A 16319-nucleotide genomic window follows, 5' to 3' on the forward strand; every position below is an offset into this window, starting at 1 on the left:
TGCCCATTTTCCTGATTTTCCTTTTTTTTTTTTTAAATTGCAAGCTGCAATTTTATTAACACTATTTTTCTCTCAAACCAAGTTCATCATGCTGACATTCTCAGTGTTAGGAGGCACAAATATCATTAACCATCTTTATTCTTAAAAAAAAAAAAAAACCATCTTTATTCTTTGCATCACTAAGGAGTTCTTTCCCCATCTTGTTCTGAAGGAAGAATAGAAGCTTGAGGTGTACATTTCAGAAGATAAATTGTTGTAATAAAGACACCCTATGTTACGCTATATGTTGGCAAATCGAACTCCAATAAAAAATTATACAAAAAAAGAACATTAAAAAACAATAATAAATAAAAAATAAAGACACCCTGTGTTCACCCAGACAGTATGTACCTTCCACCAAACATGTCCTATTCCAGGTAATGCCTTGGCAAAGCATTTCTTGTCCTGAGTAAGCAATGCAGCAACCTGTCCGTGGTCTACAGACACCATTCATCTCCCTTAGGCAAGCTGGATAAAGTTTTCAGTTTCTCTTTTTGGGGCCCATCCTTCTTCCAAATGGCATATTTGTTACAATAATGTCAACAGAGACAGTTCTCAATGGCAGATTCAGATATCCCACTGAACAGCATCTATGGGCAAACCCCAGGATACTTTGCCTTCTTTACTTTGGCTTTTGGTCAATAAAGATGAGATATTATCTGCTGCTCTATTCACAGCCAACAGATTATTATTACCAGCAATGTGCCAACAGTTAGACCATTCAGTGGCCCCCTCTATTGGTATTGTTCTGTTCCACACGTCAGATCAACTATTATATTAATGGGTTGAGGAGCACAGAGCCTGAGCATCCCATTAGCAAAGGTAGGTCTAAGAGTTGTAGGTTCAAAATATGTAATATTTCTTCAGTGGAGATTCTCTTCTATCAATGCAATGCCCACAACAATTTATCATGGGTGTTCAAAAGAACCTCCACATCAAAGTTGGTCATGTCAGCCTTCCACTTAAAGTAATCTTGAACAGCACCCCCAAAATCTCTTGCAGCCTTATTTGAGGAAAAGCAGTTTCTCTCCTGTCCTGTTGCATGTGACTCTAAACTTCAGCACTTCAGGATGAGTTTCTTCTTTTGAGCTTTCATCCTCCTTGTCTTTGCAAGATGCTAAATCATCACCTACTAATGTTCAGATTTCTTCTTTGATGATTGGATTTTCATAATAACCTAAGATATGAAAATCTAAGGTATTGTTAGTGAATCTTTTTTTATCATATCTCTCATCTGTTTTGTCTCCTTATCCATTATTAATCTTCTCTTTACTTGAATTCTGATTTATCTTTTTGCGTTTTCTTTTTTCTATACTTTTTGGTGTTAATTTTCTATACTTTTAAAGGGTCTGACGGTGGAAGCTTTCCATCCAATTCTTCAAAATCCTTTAGATCTTCTTCCTTTGTTTCTTTGAACTGGTAATCTTTAAACTCCTTAAGTTGATAAGTTATCAGCTGATCCTAGACAATGAACCTGAGCCAGACTTTCCACTGAAATGTCTAAATATATCTTGTCCCGGTCTTTGCTGAGTTTGCAGTATGACCCCAATTTCTCTCTCATTTCATCTGCAGCTATTTGCTCAAAACCAGTAGGTGCTGTGGCTCTAATAGTGATTTGGAGTTGCTCAGACTCACTTCTGGGGCCACTTTCTGTCACTGTATAGAATTCTGGTTCTCATGAAGGTTAACATCCAGGAGTTTATTAGTGGCTTCTTAAAGCCAAACATGTTGGCAGTGCTTCCTAAATTCCTAATACAGTCACAGCCACCAGTGCAGACCCTTTCTGCTCCAGTTTCCCTCCAACCCAGCATGCTCAGGTCATGTCCTCCTCCTTACTTTTTTTTTTTTTTTTTTTTCCTCCTCCCTACTTTTAACTATGCTTCCTTCTGCATCTCTTCCCCAGGGCTTTTTCTTCTCTTTATCCTTTAAATATTGGTGTTCCTCAGGTCTTTACTTCTTGTCTTCTCATTCTTCGCTTGCATGATTAGTTTTTACTACTCTCAAGTGTCTATGACTCACTAGGATGTAAACTCCATTGAAACAAAGCCTGGGTCTCTCTTATTCTGAATTATAACCCAATACCTACCACACAGTCAACACTTTTCCTATACTTGTGTCCCAAGTCCCAGAACTATATCCTAGTGGCACCATGTACCAGCTATAACCTTGAATAAGTTAAGGTACCTGTGCCACAGTTTGGTAATTCTTACAGTGGGGAGAATAGTAAGTAATTCTACCTTCCAGAGAGCTGCTAGGGGAGTTAAGTAAAGTGCTTGTAAAGCACTGAGAATATTACATGGTACATGTAATTATAAAATTTTAGGTGTTGTGATGATTGCATATCTAACGTTTACTAACCAACTCCTTACGGTACACCAAATACATGTCCAAAACCGAACAAATCCCTACATCAACCTACTCAAACCACTTTTCCTTCCTAAACGTGCTATCTTGGTTAGTGACAACCCCATGCAAGCAATTATCTAACTCCTCTTCCATTCCAGTAGGTCAAGTCATCTTTAATCTCCATCCTATGAATCACCCCGGCCCATCTCTATGGCCAAAGCCCAAGATCTGGTCTCTCTGTCTTACATTACCCACTCCTTGACCTTTTGCCCCAACTGCTGCCAGAGTGGTCTTTTTAAAAAATATATATCCTTTTATTCCTAGGATAAAATACAATGCCCTTATGATCTGGTTGTTACTTTCCTTGCCAGATTTGTCTTTCATGGCTCTCTTTTCTTACTTTATCTTCTAAAAGCATCAAGGACAAAAACCAGAATAACAGTAACAGCTGGCAGTTAGTAAGGAAATGAAAGCTTAAAGAACTTAAATAAGTTACCATCTAGGAAAAAAAAAAGTGAGACACCTGGCTGGCTCAGTTTGTAGAGCATGCAATTCTCGATCTTAGGGTTGTAAAGTCAAGCCCTGTGTTAGGTGTAGAGTTTGTGTTTTTAAAAAAAAAAAAAAACTATGAAAAAGAACTTAAACAAGTTGCCCAAAGTCACAAAGCAGGTATGAGGCGGAGCCAACATCCAAAGTTAAATTTTCCTCCAAAGCATGTGCTTTAATCACTACAATATGCTGATGTTCAACTGCAGTTGCCTTCTCAAACACACATATCACTTCCCTCTTTGATACCTTTGCACATTTTATTCCCTCTATGGGGAATGCCTTTCCCACTTATCCTATATATTCTATAAAACCAGGCTCAAAAGATCCTTTCAATAATTCATTTTAAGACACTTTTGCTAGGATTTTGCTTTCTGTCCAAGGGATCAGAAAAGAAAAGGACTTAGAAAATCAGCTTTTGGGGAAAGAGAACAGTGAAAAATAATATTTAAAACTTAAGGCATTTAGAAGGCATGTAATAAATGTCAATTTCCTTTCAAATGTAAAGAAATAGATATTATTAAAAATATGGCTCAGGCCATCTTTCTGTGAAATCTCCACTAACTTAATCTCTAGACAAAACTTAATATCTACCATTTGTATACTTTTAATGTAGCTTTATTCAACTGTACTATAGGGGCATCTGGGTGGTTCAGTTGGTGGAGCATTGGATTTGCGGTTTTGGCTTGGGTCATGATCTCAGAGTCCTGGGATGGGGCCCTGGTTGGGCTACTTCTTCATGGGGAGCCTGTTTCTGTCCCTTTCCCTCTCCCTGTGCCCCTCCCCTGGCACTCTGCTCTCACCCTCTCTCTCTAGAATAAGTAAAGCTTTATTAAACTGTATTGTATTTGTTTATTTAATATCTTCCCTAATTCTTTTTTTTTAAGATTTTCTTTATTTTTTTGAGAGAGAGAGAATACATGAGCAGTGGGGAGAAGCAGAGGGAGAAGGAGAAGCAGACTCCCCACTGAGCAGAGAGCCCAAAGCAGGGCTAGATCCCAGAACTCCAAGATCATGACCAGATCTCAGGACCCCGAGATCATGACCTGAGCCAAAGGCAGAAGCTTAACCAACTGAGCCACCAAGGTGCCCCTGATACCTTTCCTAATTCTTAAAGATGGGAGTGAATCACATGTTAAAGGGATTTTAAAAACAGGGCCTCAGAGAGTTTAGCAAAAATATATCCAATAAATATTTATTGAATGTTAGTGCTAGAATAAGGTCCATTTCACTAATTTATTAAAAAACTAGGAGTGGCCCCTCCCTGCCTAAACCCCTGATATCTTCTTGGGCAGCCTGGGTGGCTCAGCAGTTTAGCGCCCACCTTCAGCTCAGGGTGTGATCCTGGAGACCCGGGATCGAGTCCCACATTGGGCTCCCTACATGGAGCCTGCTTCTCCCTCTGCCTGTGTCTCTGCCTCTCTCTCTCTCGATGTCTCTCATAAAGAAATAAAATCTGAAAAAAAAAAAAAAAAACCTAATACCTTAATCTAACATTCAGGGTGCTCCACAAAAACAAACTCACTTGTCCAACCTTTTCTCTCTTGCCTTTTATTTTTTTTTTAATTTTTTTATTTATTTATGATAGTCACAGAGAGAGAGAGAGAGAGAGAGAGGCAGAGACACAGGCAGAGGGAGAAGCAGGCTCCATGCACCGGGAGCCCACGTGGGACTCGATCCCAGGTCTCCAGGATCACGCCCTGGGCCAAAGGCAGGCACTAAACCGCTACACCACCAAGGGATCCCTCTCTCTTGCCTTTTAAATGAAACTCCTACTCTATCCAGTCAGACTGGTCAATACTTCAGAACCCCAAAGCATCATAAACTTTCTCTCTTCTGTTTTTTCTTCTCTTTATACCTCTTCTCCTCTTATACAATATGTTAAAAAACAAAACAGGCCCAAATGGAGTCATTTATGCTATGCCTCACATCACCAAACTGAGACTGAATTGCAATTCCCACTCTCTCAGAAATGGAATCTTAACCCAGTCAATCAGGAAATGGCTGTTCAGCACAGTTAGGTAATATGCCAGATAGGCTTCTGCCATCTCCTAAAGGAGTTAACTTTGCAATAACCAACCCACCTTTTCCCTAGTATAATTTCCTTCTTTCCACCCTCATCTGCCTCTAAAAGTCTTTCATTTTGTGGAGTTCTTTCAAGCTTTTCTATCTGCTAGCTTATTATTATTTGTTGCCTGATTAGAATTAATTTTTGCTCAAATAGTCTTTAAAATTTTTGAATATGCTTCAGTTTGTCTTTTAACAAGTATTACACAGCCTTTAAAGTTCTGGTCACGACCTGGTAGTTCATAAACCAAATTGGACTCACAGACAGGTTTGGTTTGACTTGTTAATTTTTTTTTCTTAATTATCTGTTAATATTTAACAATCAGGAGCTTTTGAATTAAAACCTAGATACCAGATTGGCTGTGAAAACTGAGAGGTTAAGCAGACTTTTTTTTAACAAAACCTCAATTGGCTGAAACTGAGTAGAGGCTGCCCTCCTTGGATGGGCTGGTCTAATGTCACCCCAGCTGGTGTTATTCCTGTCAGAATTTTTGCTTGTGACCTCTGTGTTCAGAACTAGATCAACTTCCAAATAGTCCTGAAGTGTTTTCCTAGACCCCAGGAGCCCCACAAATCTCAATCACAGTTTAGCACAAAACACCTAACTTTTATATCACTCATCTGCAATTAATCCTCTGTACTGGGATCCCTGGGTGGCGCAGCGGTTTGGCGCCTGCCTTTGGCCCGGGGCGTGATCCTGGAGACCCGGGATCCCACGTCGGGCTCCCGGTGCATGGAGCCTGCTTCTCCCTCTGCCTGTGTCTCTGCCTCTCTCTCTCTGTGACTATCATGAATAAATAAATAAAATCTTTAAAAAAAAAAAATCCTCTGTACTTTATGGAAATTCTCATATTATTATTCTGATATTACAGAGCACAGAGAGAAAGAGGTTTTGAAGCAAAGCAGAGAGCACCCCCTCCAAAAAAACTTACAGGGTTACAGTGGTAATTAGTTATCATCCATTCAACAAATATTTGTTCTGCTCCTGATTTGGGGGTTTCCAGACTATTAAGACAATATTCCTGACATAGTGCAAAGCACCATAATAAGCACTTTACATGCATGATTCCATTTATTCTTCACAACAGTGTTATGGAGTAGACATATTCCATTTTACAAATGAGGAAAGAGAGGTCTAGGCTTCTAACCTAAGTCTGCTTGACTCTAAATCTTATAGTTTGGTTTTTTAAATTACTGGGTGAATCCATTTGTATTATCACTGCATGGTCCAGAATCTACTGTTTGGTTTGGAAGATCCGGAAACCTGATTTTGGTTTTTTTTTTTTTAAGATTTTACTTATTTGTCTGAGAGACAGAGAGAGAGGGTGTGTGACCACAAGCAGGGGGAGCTGCAGGCAGAGAGAAAGGAAGATGCAGGCCCCCCACAGAGCAGGGAGCCCTATGTAGGACTCTAGGATCATGACCTGAGCCAAAGGCAGGCATTTATCGCACTGAGCCACCTAGGAGCCCCATCAGAAGCTTGATTTTTCATCATGCAACTTGAGATGATCAGCCAACAAGGACTAATTTATAGGAACTCAACTCTCAAGGGACATGTCTTGATCAAAACATCACCTTATTATTCTACAAGTTAGATATTCATGTTAACAAGCCACTGCATTCTCTTTTTATCTTTCAACACGTGGTTGGCTAAATCATAATTGAAAGCAGCTTATTAAGCAAAGCATCACTGCAGAAGAAATTAATTAAATGATTTTACTGGCTTGTTTATCCAACTATGCAACTTACTGTGCCACATTAGAATAGGTCAAGGGACCAGATAGGTGTCAGGCCATCCAGCTGTTCAGGTGAGCTCCACCCTAAATGGTTATTGAAACACACTATGACAAACCCTTATATTTTGGAATATTCTCTAGACCCCATGTAGACCACCATCTCCCTTTTTGTTATTATTTTTTTTCAAGGATAATATAATTGATTAGGCCACAACTTTTTTACATTTATTCAAGTTTTGATTTGATTGCTAAATCTTACTTTTGCTTCTTTTGGACCTGGAAAGAATCCTGTCTTCTAAGGGAATTATAACAAATAGTGAATCTGATTCATTTTATATTGATTTGGTTATTTAATTCTCATCTTTCTGGGAAGCATTTCATAGTAGGTCTCCAGTACTGCCTCGAGTGTCATATTTTTATTTTACTTGTAGATGCTTATGTCTTGTCTTCCTTTTTTTTAAAAAAATTTTTTTTATTTATTTATGATAGTCACAGAGAGAGAGAGAGAGAGAGGCAGAGACACAGGCAGAGGGAGAAGCAGGCTCCATGCACCGGGAGCCTGATGTGGGACTCGATCTCGGGTCTCCAGGATTGCGCCCTGGGCCAGAGGCAGGCGCCAAACCACTGCGCCACCCAGGGATCCCTGTCTTGTCTTCCTAACCAGATTGTAACCAATCTGAGGATAGTGACAACAATAATATATTTGAAGAGCTTTGCTGTGTGTTTCCATTTTATTCACAAAGACACATAGCAAAAACATTCACACTAATATTTCTCTCTGTCTTTTTCATCTTTTACAAAAGGTGAAAGCTCATGTTAAGAGAAGTAAATTAATTTAGCCAAACTTGTAAAATTAGTCAATGCAGGACCAGATGTTGGTCCTAGGTCTCATGGTCTCCATTCATCACAATTCCTACTATGCGAGGCTGCTTCCGTGTGACCATGTTTAATAGTCCCTTCTGTTCCCCAAAGTACCATGTTATAGATATTCAATAAATAATTACAGGGGTTCATTATTGTCATTAGAAGCCAAATGAGTCATAATTCTTACTATATGCATATTAACAATTACTAACTATACTTCTCAACAATGCAAGTGGTTATTATCTGATTATTGTTCTAGGTGAGTGTTTCTCCATATATGGCCTGAGGAATACCTGTATCAGAGTCACTTAGGATGCCTGTCAAAATTGCAAATTCCCGGACTTTTCTCCAATTCTGTTGAGTCTGAATTCCTGGGCTTGGAGTTCAGAAGCATGCTTTTTTTTTTTTTTTTTTTTTTAGATTTATTTATATTTATTTATTTATTTATTTATTTATTTATTTATTTATTTATTTGAAGGGGCAGGCCGATGGAGAGTAAGAATCCCAAGAAGACTCCTCCCTGCTGAGTCCTGAGCCCCCACAGGTCTGGTCTCATGATCCTGAGATCATGACCTGAGCCAAAATCAAGAGCTGGACACTTAATCAACTAAGCCACCCAGGAGCCCCAGAAACATGCGTTTTAACAGTCTTCTCATGTGAGTGTAATCACACGGCAGTTTGACAATTACTGATCTAAATAAACTTGAAGGATAGAATGAAGATAAAAGACCAAGTTCTCTTGGAAAGTCAATGTCAACATATAAAAATAATATTGATTCTCAGATACCCTCAACTATAAGGTACGCCATTGATTTAATAATAGCTTTTGAAGAAAAGAGCATTAAATGTTCACAGAATGTTTAATTCCTGGGGTGCTTGGATGGCTCATTCAGCTAAGTGTCTGACTTCGGCACATGTCATGACCTCAGAGTCCTAGGATCAAGCCCCATATTGGGCTTCATGCTTAGTGGGGACTTTGCTTCTTCATCTCCCTCTCCCTCTGCCTCTCACCCCTGCTCGTGCTCTCTCTCTCTTTTTCTCAAATAAACAAAATATTTTTTTTAATGTTTAATTCTGAATCTGGAAATTTTTAAATATTAAGAAAGTGAAACTTAGTCCTGAGGAAATTCAATAATTGTATTTTTTTCAATAATTGTATTTTAAATGGTGTAGTAAAAAAGGGGGAATTTGAAGTGGGAAGTTGGACATAATCTGAGTAGACTTTGAAAGCTAAACTGGAATTAAGAGAAAAAGGGAGAGGACATTTTGAATTAGGGAAACAAAATGAGACAACAATTTGCATAAGTATAATTAGTTCAGTGAGTGAGCAAACCAAATCTTATAGAAAGGGTTATTATTACATTTTAATAGTTGATAAGGTTGTTATATAGAATGAGGATAGATTAAGAAAAGCTTTGAATGCTAGACCAATTTAGGATATTTAGTGGTTGACGAGGTGCCTTTAAAGCTTTTCAGTAGTGGATGGAAATAATGAAAGCACTGTCTAATGTGGCAATATACATGATGTACTCCAAGAAAAATAAACTATAGGGAAATCAGTTAGCAGGTTTACTCCCACACACTCACTGACCTAGGACAGCACCAGAGAGAATGGAAAGCAAAGCTTGGATAAAATATTGAAGGAAGAATCAAATCCTGATTTGACTTAAACATTTGGAAATCTATTAAAGGAATAGATTCAGTTACAAGGACATTGATTTTAGTGACATTCATAATATTAAACAATCTAAATGTCCAAAAAGCAGAGATTGATTCAGCCATATAATAGAATATTAATTCATTAGAAATGTAGGTGAATGTATATTAATGCTTAAAGATGTTCACAATATATATAGATTTTTTGAGGTTTTTTTTTTTTTAACTAAGTTCACATCCAACGTGGGGCTTGAACTCACAGCCTGAGATTGAGTCACATGTTGTACAAACTGAGCCAGCCTCATCCCAAGATGTTCATGATATATTGATAACTGAAAAAAAATGCGTTCAGAATGGTCCAATTTTTGTTTACAAAAATATACATGTGTTTTGATGCCTCAAAAGGTTTGAGGACATACAATGAGTGAAGTATCTCTAGTGTTATCTCTAATACTTCATTCCACATAGCATGATGAAGAGTATGTTTTTCCTTTTTTGCTTGTAGATAATTTTTCTAAAATGAATATCTTTTGGTTTTGCATTACAAAAGTACAGTTAAATATTTACTTACATTAAACATTTTAAATTAAAAAATAGGGACGCCTGAGTGGCTCAGTGGTTGAGCAGTTGCCTTCAGCTCAGGGCATGATCCTGGAGTCCCAGGATCGAGTCCCGCATCAGGCTCCCTGCATGGAGTCTGCTTCTTACTCTGCCTATGTTTCTGCCTCTCTGTCTCTCATGAATAAATAAATAAAATATTTTAAAAAATAGGACTTGTTGACCATGAGGAAACTAAATGAAAGTACTTAAATGTTTTAAGCCTGGGTGACAGAGACTGATATTAAGGTGGGAAAATGCAGGAAAAGCAAGAACAAATAAGCATTTTGAAATTAAGATAATAAAATATGGTTTTCAAAAAAAAATATGGTTTTCAACATGACTTTGAAGGTATAGACACACACACACACACACACCACATATGTATACAAACATATACACCCCCCTCAAGGGAGAATATATAGAAAAAAATTGCCAAAATAACCTTTGCTAGAGTTCAGGGTATGTAATAAACAAAGTTGGCTATAGAAGATGAATTTATTTTTTTTATTTCTTTTTAAAGATTTTATCTATTTATTCATGAGAGACACAGAGAGGCAGAGACACAGGTAGAGGGAGAAACAGGCTCATCGGAGGGAGCCCAATGTGGGAATCGATCCCAGGACTCCAGGATCACGCCCTGAGCAGAAGGCAGATGCTTAACCACTGAGCCACCCAAGTGTCCCTAGAAGGTGAATTTAGAAGACTTTTGTTAAGTTTTATTTATGTGCCATTGGGGTGGAGAAGAGAGGCTTCCCCTAATGCTAGAATAGTAATTCTCAAACTTTATTGTGAATCAGAATCACCCAAAGATCTTATTAAAACACAGCCCTCTGGGCTCCGTACAGAGTTCCTCTTTCTGTAGATCAGGTGTTGGTACTAGAGAATTTTCATTTTTAACAAGTCCCAACTTATATTAATACTATGAATCCAAAAACCACACTTTGAGAATAATCGTACTAAAGTTGAGAGAAATCTAGCACTCCTACACTGGTAGGAGTATGTTTGAGGAGAGGTGTCCTAAGGCATAATGTACTTGATCCAATAACAAAACTTTAACCATTGGCATAAGAGCAGTGGAATAAGGATTATGAGTTGAAGGTGAATGAATATATTCCTTGAATTCATTCCTGATATAGCCTATCTGAATGCAAATTTAGGTCCCCTTCTTAAATTTAGGTCTCAAACTATGTAAATAAAATTTTAAAAACCTGTTTCACCAATATTTAGCATCTTAGAGCTATAATAAAGGGAAAAGAAGGTCATTTTCTTCCATTCACCATCATGCATCTTTAATATCAGCAGGACAGACTAGCATCTGGTGAAGCAGCATGGAGTAGAAGCAGCACCTGGGACAATATCATAGGATTGGATCTGTTTCTGAACAGGTGTGGGACTCCTCATGGGGGCTCTCAGAAATAATTAAATAGGGGATGTACTTTGCAGGAGGCTGGAATTTCTGCATAAGCAATTGAGGGCCAGAGCCAGCACAATTTGAGTTACATGGAAACACTTGATTTTAACTCACTATTTTACCATCATATCTTGAGTAGAAAGCTAAGAAGAAAGGAGTAAAGGTGTATATGGCCCATCTCTGTGCAATCTGCTCTGACCCAATTTTAGTTCAGCTAATAATAATCTTCAAATAGTTTTTAGTAGAACCATCAACAAAATAAAAGCAAGGTGTAATAGTTTCAAAAGTCAAATGCTTTATATAAAAACAAAGCAGTTCTCTGCCCTATCCGTCCACACTTTTGAGTGCTATTCTTTAGAGGCAGTCCCATTCAACTCCTAGATCTTCTTTAGTTCCTTACCTCCACATTTCTTTTTCTTTTTTTTTTTTTTAAGATTTTATTTATTTATTCATGAGAGACAGAGAGAGAGAGGCAGAGACACAGGCAGAGGGAGAAGCAGGCTCCACGCTTCTCCACGCAGGGAGCCCGGACTCCAGGATCACGCCCTGGGCCGAAGCAGGCGCTAAACCGATAAACCCAGGGATCCCCCTTACCTCCACATTTCTGAGTAACATGGTAACACTCTGATTTCTTCGTTTAAAAATTGTAGAGATTGTTTATTGAGTTATTTCTATGGGAGATGAGGATTTAGAAGAAAAAACCATAGGCTGGGGAAAGATTAGAATGCTAACATACACTAGTAGTAAGATGATAAAGACTCAGCAAGGGAGGAGGCTATAAATGAGTGAAATAGAAAAGGCATGTATAATAACATCAGTAAGACTTCACAGATAATAGTAAATAAATTAGGGTAAAAGTCAAAGACAGTACCAACTTTTCTGTCATAATCTTTTCCTGTCAAGATCCAACTTAAAAAAACAAAGAACTTTAAAAGAATGATAATTTTGAGTTAGAGATGCATTTTTTAGATTTCTTAAGCCTAAATTAACAGTCTGTGATTTTAATTAGGATAATGTAGCTTAATTCCTCAATTATCTCTGCTAACAGATTTCCCCATCTGAATTTTTTTTAAAGATTGTATTTATTTATTCATGAGAGACACAGGCAGAGACATAGGCAGAGGGAGAAGCAGGCTCCATGCAGGGAGCCCAATGTGGGACTCGATCTCAGGACTCCAGGAGCCAAAGGAGGACACCCTGAGCCAAAGGAGGATGCTTAACCACTGAGCCACCCAGGCATCCCACCCCATCTGAATTTTTATTATTGCTTGTACCACTCAGTACCTTTTTTTTTTTTTTTTTAAATAGGCTTCATGCCTAGTGTGGAGCTTGAACTCAAAGATCTGAGATCAAAACCTGAGCTGAGATCAAGAGTTAGATGCTTAACTGACTGAGCCACCCAGGTGCCCCACCACTTGGTATTAATTATTAATTGACTTATGTTCTCAATATTTCATGTAAATATATCTTATTTCCCAAAACAGATTTTGCCCTTCCAAGGAAACAAATTCAGTGTTTCACACTTGTATTCCCTATATCTTACTCTCTGGCACTATGAATAACTCCCTACTAAGTATGCTTTTTATAGCATATTGTTCAAACACCTTTGAAGAATATAAAGGATACATCAAAAACTGTGATCAATATTCTAAGAGATGAAAGGCCAAGTGCCTTTAAACAATAAAAAGGAACTAGAAAGAATTCTTGAAAATTAAATATATGCAGTAAACAATGCATTAAAAAGAATTTTAAAAAAGAATTAAAAAAAGAATTGAAAGACAAAGTTGAGAAAATCTCTTAGAAAGTAGAACAAGAAGATAAATAAAATTAAAGAATAAATAATAATTATCAAAGAAATGAAAAAATTTTCCAGAAGTGAAGAACATATGTTTCTACATTGAATGTGATCACCAAGGATGCAGCCCAACGAATAAAACAAGGCCCCCCCAAAAGTATAGCAAGTACTGAAATGTCAGAACACCAAGAAAGAGACAAACTTCAGAGAGAAGACATAGGTTACATACAACAATTCTGGAGTATCAGACTACTATCATCTGGAAGCTAAAAGACAATGATCAATGACTTCAAAATGAAGAAAAAGTATTTCCAACATTGAATTTTATGTCTAGCTAAACTATAAATGTAGACTTTAAGTCTTTTTTCAGACATACACAAGCTACAAAAAATGTGCTTTCGATACACTTTTTCTCAGGAAGCTAAATAAGAATATGTTCCACCAATCAAAGAAAGAAGAAGACAGGAGATCCAAAAAAGAACCAAAGTGGAAATGAGGAGGAAGGAACTCCTAAGACAATAGTAAAGGGAAGTCCCAGGATGACAACTTTACAGCAGCTCTTTAAACAAAAAGTTTAGATCACAGGAACAGAAGTTTCTGTGTTTCAGGAGGGATATACCCAAAATTAAACTGTATCTGAGAGGTAATCTGATATGTTTGACTGTGCTGGCAGGTCGATGGCTGAGTTAATGGTAGGTGATGAGTTAAGCAAGCAAACAAAATGATGAGGTAACTGTTAATTTGAGGAAAAACAAAAGTTTAAGAAGAAAAGTAATATAATCACAATCATAGTGATGGTAAATAATACTCATATAACTCGGGGTGCCTGGGTGGCTCAGTGGTCGAGGGTCTGCCTTTGGCTCAGGTTGTGATCCTGGGGTCCTAGGATCAAGTCCTGTATCAGGCTCCTAGCAGGAAGCCTGCTTCTCCCTTGGCCTCTCTCTGTGTGTCTCTCATGAATAAATACATAAAATCTTTTTAAGAATGCATAACTCTAATGTTTTAAACTCTGAGTACCTTATTTAATCAAAACTTTCAAAGTAATTGGGAGGCTGGAACAAGAGGAGGAAGAATGGTATGAGAGAAAAGAACTAAATCCTTACCTCCTACAAGAATAAATCAAACAAAACCTACAATTTTTAAATTAAGAAATCTGAGTGTAATCATGCTAATCAAAACTTCAGGAATAAGGAGCTAAGGAATATCTAGGTGATGAATGGGATTGCTTGTAAAGAACAGGACTCAACAGTGTAGAGGAATGGAGCAAAGAACTGCTTTGTTTTTATATAAAGTATTTGACTTTAAGACTATTACATCTGTAACCAAAAAATAATTTTAAAAGGTTGGAAAGTAACTATTATATTTTTAAATGGCATATTTTATCTCACATTTAAGTAAAGATACATATAAGCAAGAAAGAATGAGACATTTTTCAGCGTATTGTCTTCTGATATTTCTCCCTAGATGCCACTCTCCACCTTAGAAAAATAATACGTAAAAAAAAAAAAAAAAAAGAAAAATAATATGTATGTTTTCACAAACTTAATTATATACATACATTTTCACCACTGTTCATTTTGCCTTATGTAATTGCTGACAACATTATAAAAAGAAAATTTGGTTCTGCTTCTTTCTGTTATAAATAAATTATTAAATTATGCATGTGAGCGTTTGAAACATATACCAATGAAAACTACCACTGTGAGTACAGGCCTAGCCAAGCAGGATTAAAAAAAAAAATTAGTGAAACACTATTATTTGAGACATGTGTTCTGTACTTTTAGGCTCTGTGGTTTCTGGCCTGTAAATGAGCGTCATTCAATTTCTTGATATAACTTCCCTTATTTAATACTATTTTTTTAAGTAGGCTCCATGCCCAATGTGGGGCTTAAACTCACCACCCTGAGATTAAGAGTTGCATGCTTTACTGACTGAGCCAGCTAGGTACCTCTATAATATACTTTTATAAATCTATAATCAAGGCATTATGTTAAATTCTGAATTTCCTGAAATCTCTAGTATGCTCATTTGCACTTAATGGCCTTAAAGAAATGCTTAATCCAGCAGAGTATATTTTATGAACTCTACACCCAAAGCAGCTGGAACTCACAACCCCAAGATTAATAAGAGTCACATGCTCTACCAACTGAGCCAGCCAGGCACCTCCAGGAGCATATATCTTAAATCTGTTAACATTTGCAATCTTTTCTCAGGGCAAAATTCTGATTTGAACCATAGTATTTATTGCTTACAAATTGACATGGAGACCAAAAACACACAAAACTTCTAAATTCAAGATTCTGAAGATGCTATTATCTTTCTAAACTTTCCTCTTTTCCAAGAGTTGGATAAATATCACAAAAATGTGTTAATGCAAAAAGGTGGAAGAAGCTCCATCTTCTGCATTCTCAGGAAACCATACTTCCCAAGCAAGTGTCAAAAATATAGCAATACAACGGAAAATTACTAGACAGTAAACCCAAGGAAGACATAAGCCCTTTCTCTTTTTCTCTGTGGCATCCCCAGGGCCACAGTATCCAGCAATGCACTTGGTCCTGAACTGTGCTAAATGAATGAATGGAACAAGTTTGTATTTTTGTCTACCTTCTCTAACCGAAAGAGGTAAGATACTATTTCATTAGGTGTCAGGTATTGATATCCCTAACTACGAAGGAAGACCTATCTTGTCTATTGTATCCCTTGAGCCTAATAAAATGTTGAAAGTCTTAAAAAAAAGGGGGGGGGGACGGGGGAGGGGAACCCCTTGTCCAGAACAGGTCAGAATAGGCTCCAAATCCCATTTTGTCACCAACAAAACTTCCAGGCTACTCCGTCCTCTCTGAAAATTGCGTGGCTTTAAGATGAATCAACTCTAATTAGAGAACCCTTTCAGGAATAGGCACTTCTCACTCCATCCAAAGTGAGGCCAAGTTAACAAAACCGCAAAGACTTGGCTAATTCAGGCACAATCTAATTTATTATTACTGGCCCAAGTCACCCACTCTTTTTTGGCCGTGCAGGCCAATATCCACAACCGCACTGACGCCTCAAGTAGGGCGGACGTTTTTCAGCAGTAGCTGGTGGGGAGCCCCGTTTCTTAGCCAAAACCCCGGGGAGACTGGGATTTGTGCGGTGTAGTCCTCCAAACACCTCGGACAGACAGACTCCAGCCCTTAAACATCCGCATCGCGTGAGAAATCCCTTCAATTCTCCATGCGACAAGCAGAGGAAACAAATCTCCCGAGAGCCCTTCGGGGAC

At 37.8% G+C, this 16319-nt stretch overlaps 1 pseudogene; it reads right to left on the reverse strand.

Annotated features, from left to right (window-relative positions):
- Positions 1-179: 179 nt before the first annotated feature.
- On the reverse strand, positions 180-16247 carry LOC112675525 (tRNA (guanine(6)-N2)-methyltransferase THUMP3-like; annotated as a pseudogene).
- Between the last annotated feature and the right edge of the window lie 72 nt (positions 16248-16319).

Source organism: Canis lupus, chromosome 30 (assembly GCF_003254725.2).
Source record: "Canis lupus dingo isolate Sandy chromosome 30, ASM325472v2, whole genome shotgun sequence".
Lineage (NCBI taxonomy): Eukaryota > Metazoa > Chordata > Mammalia > Carnivora > Canidae > Canis > Canis lupus.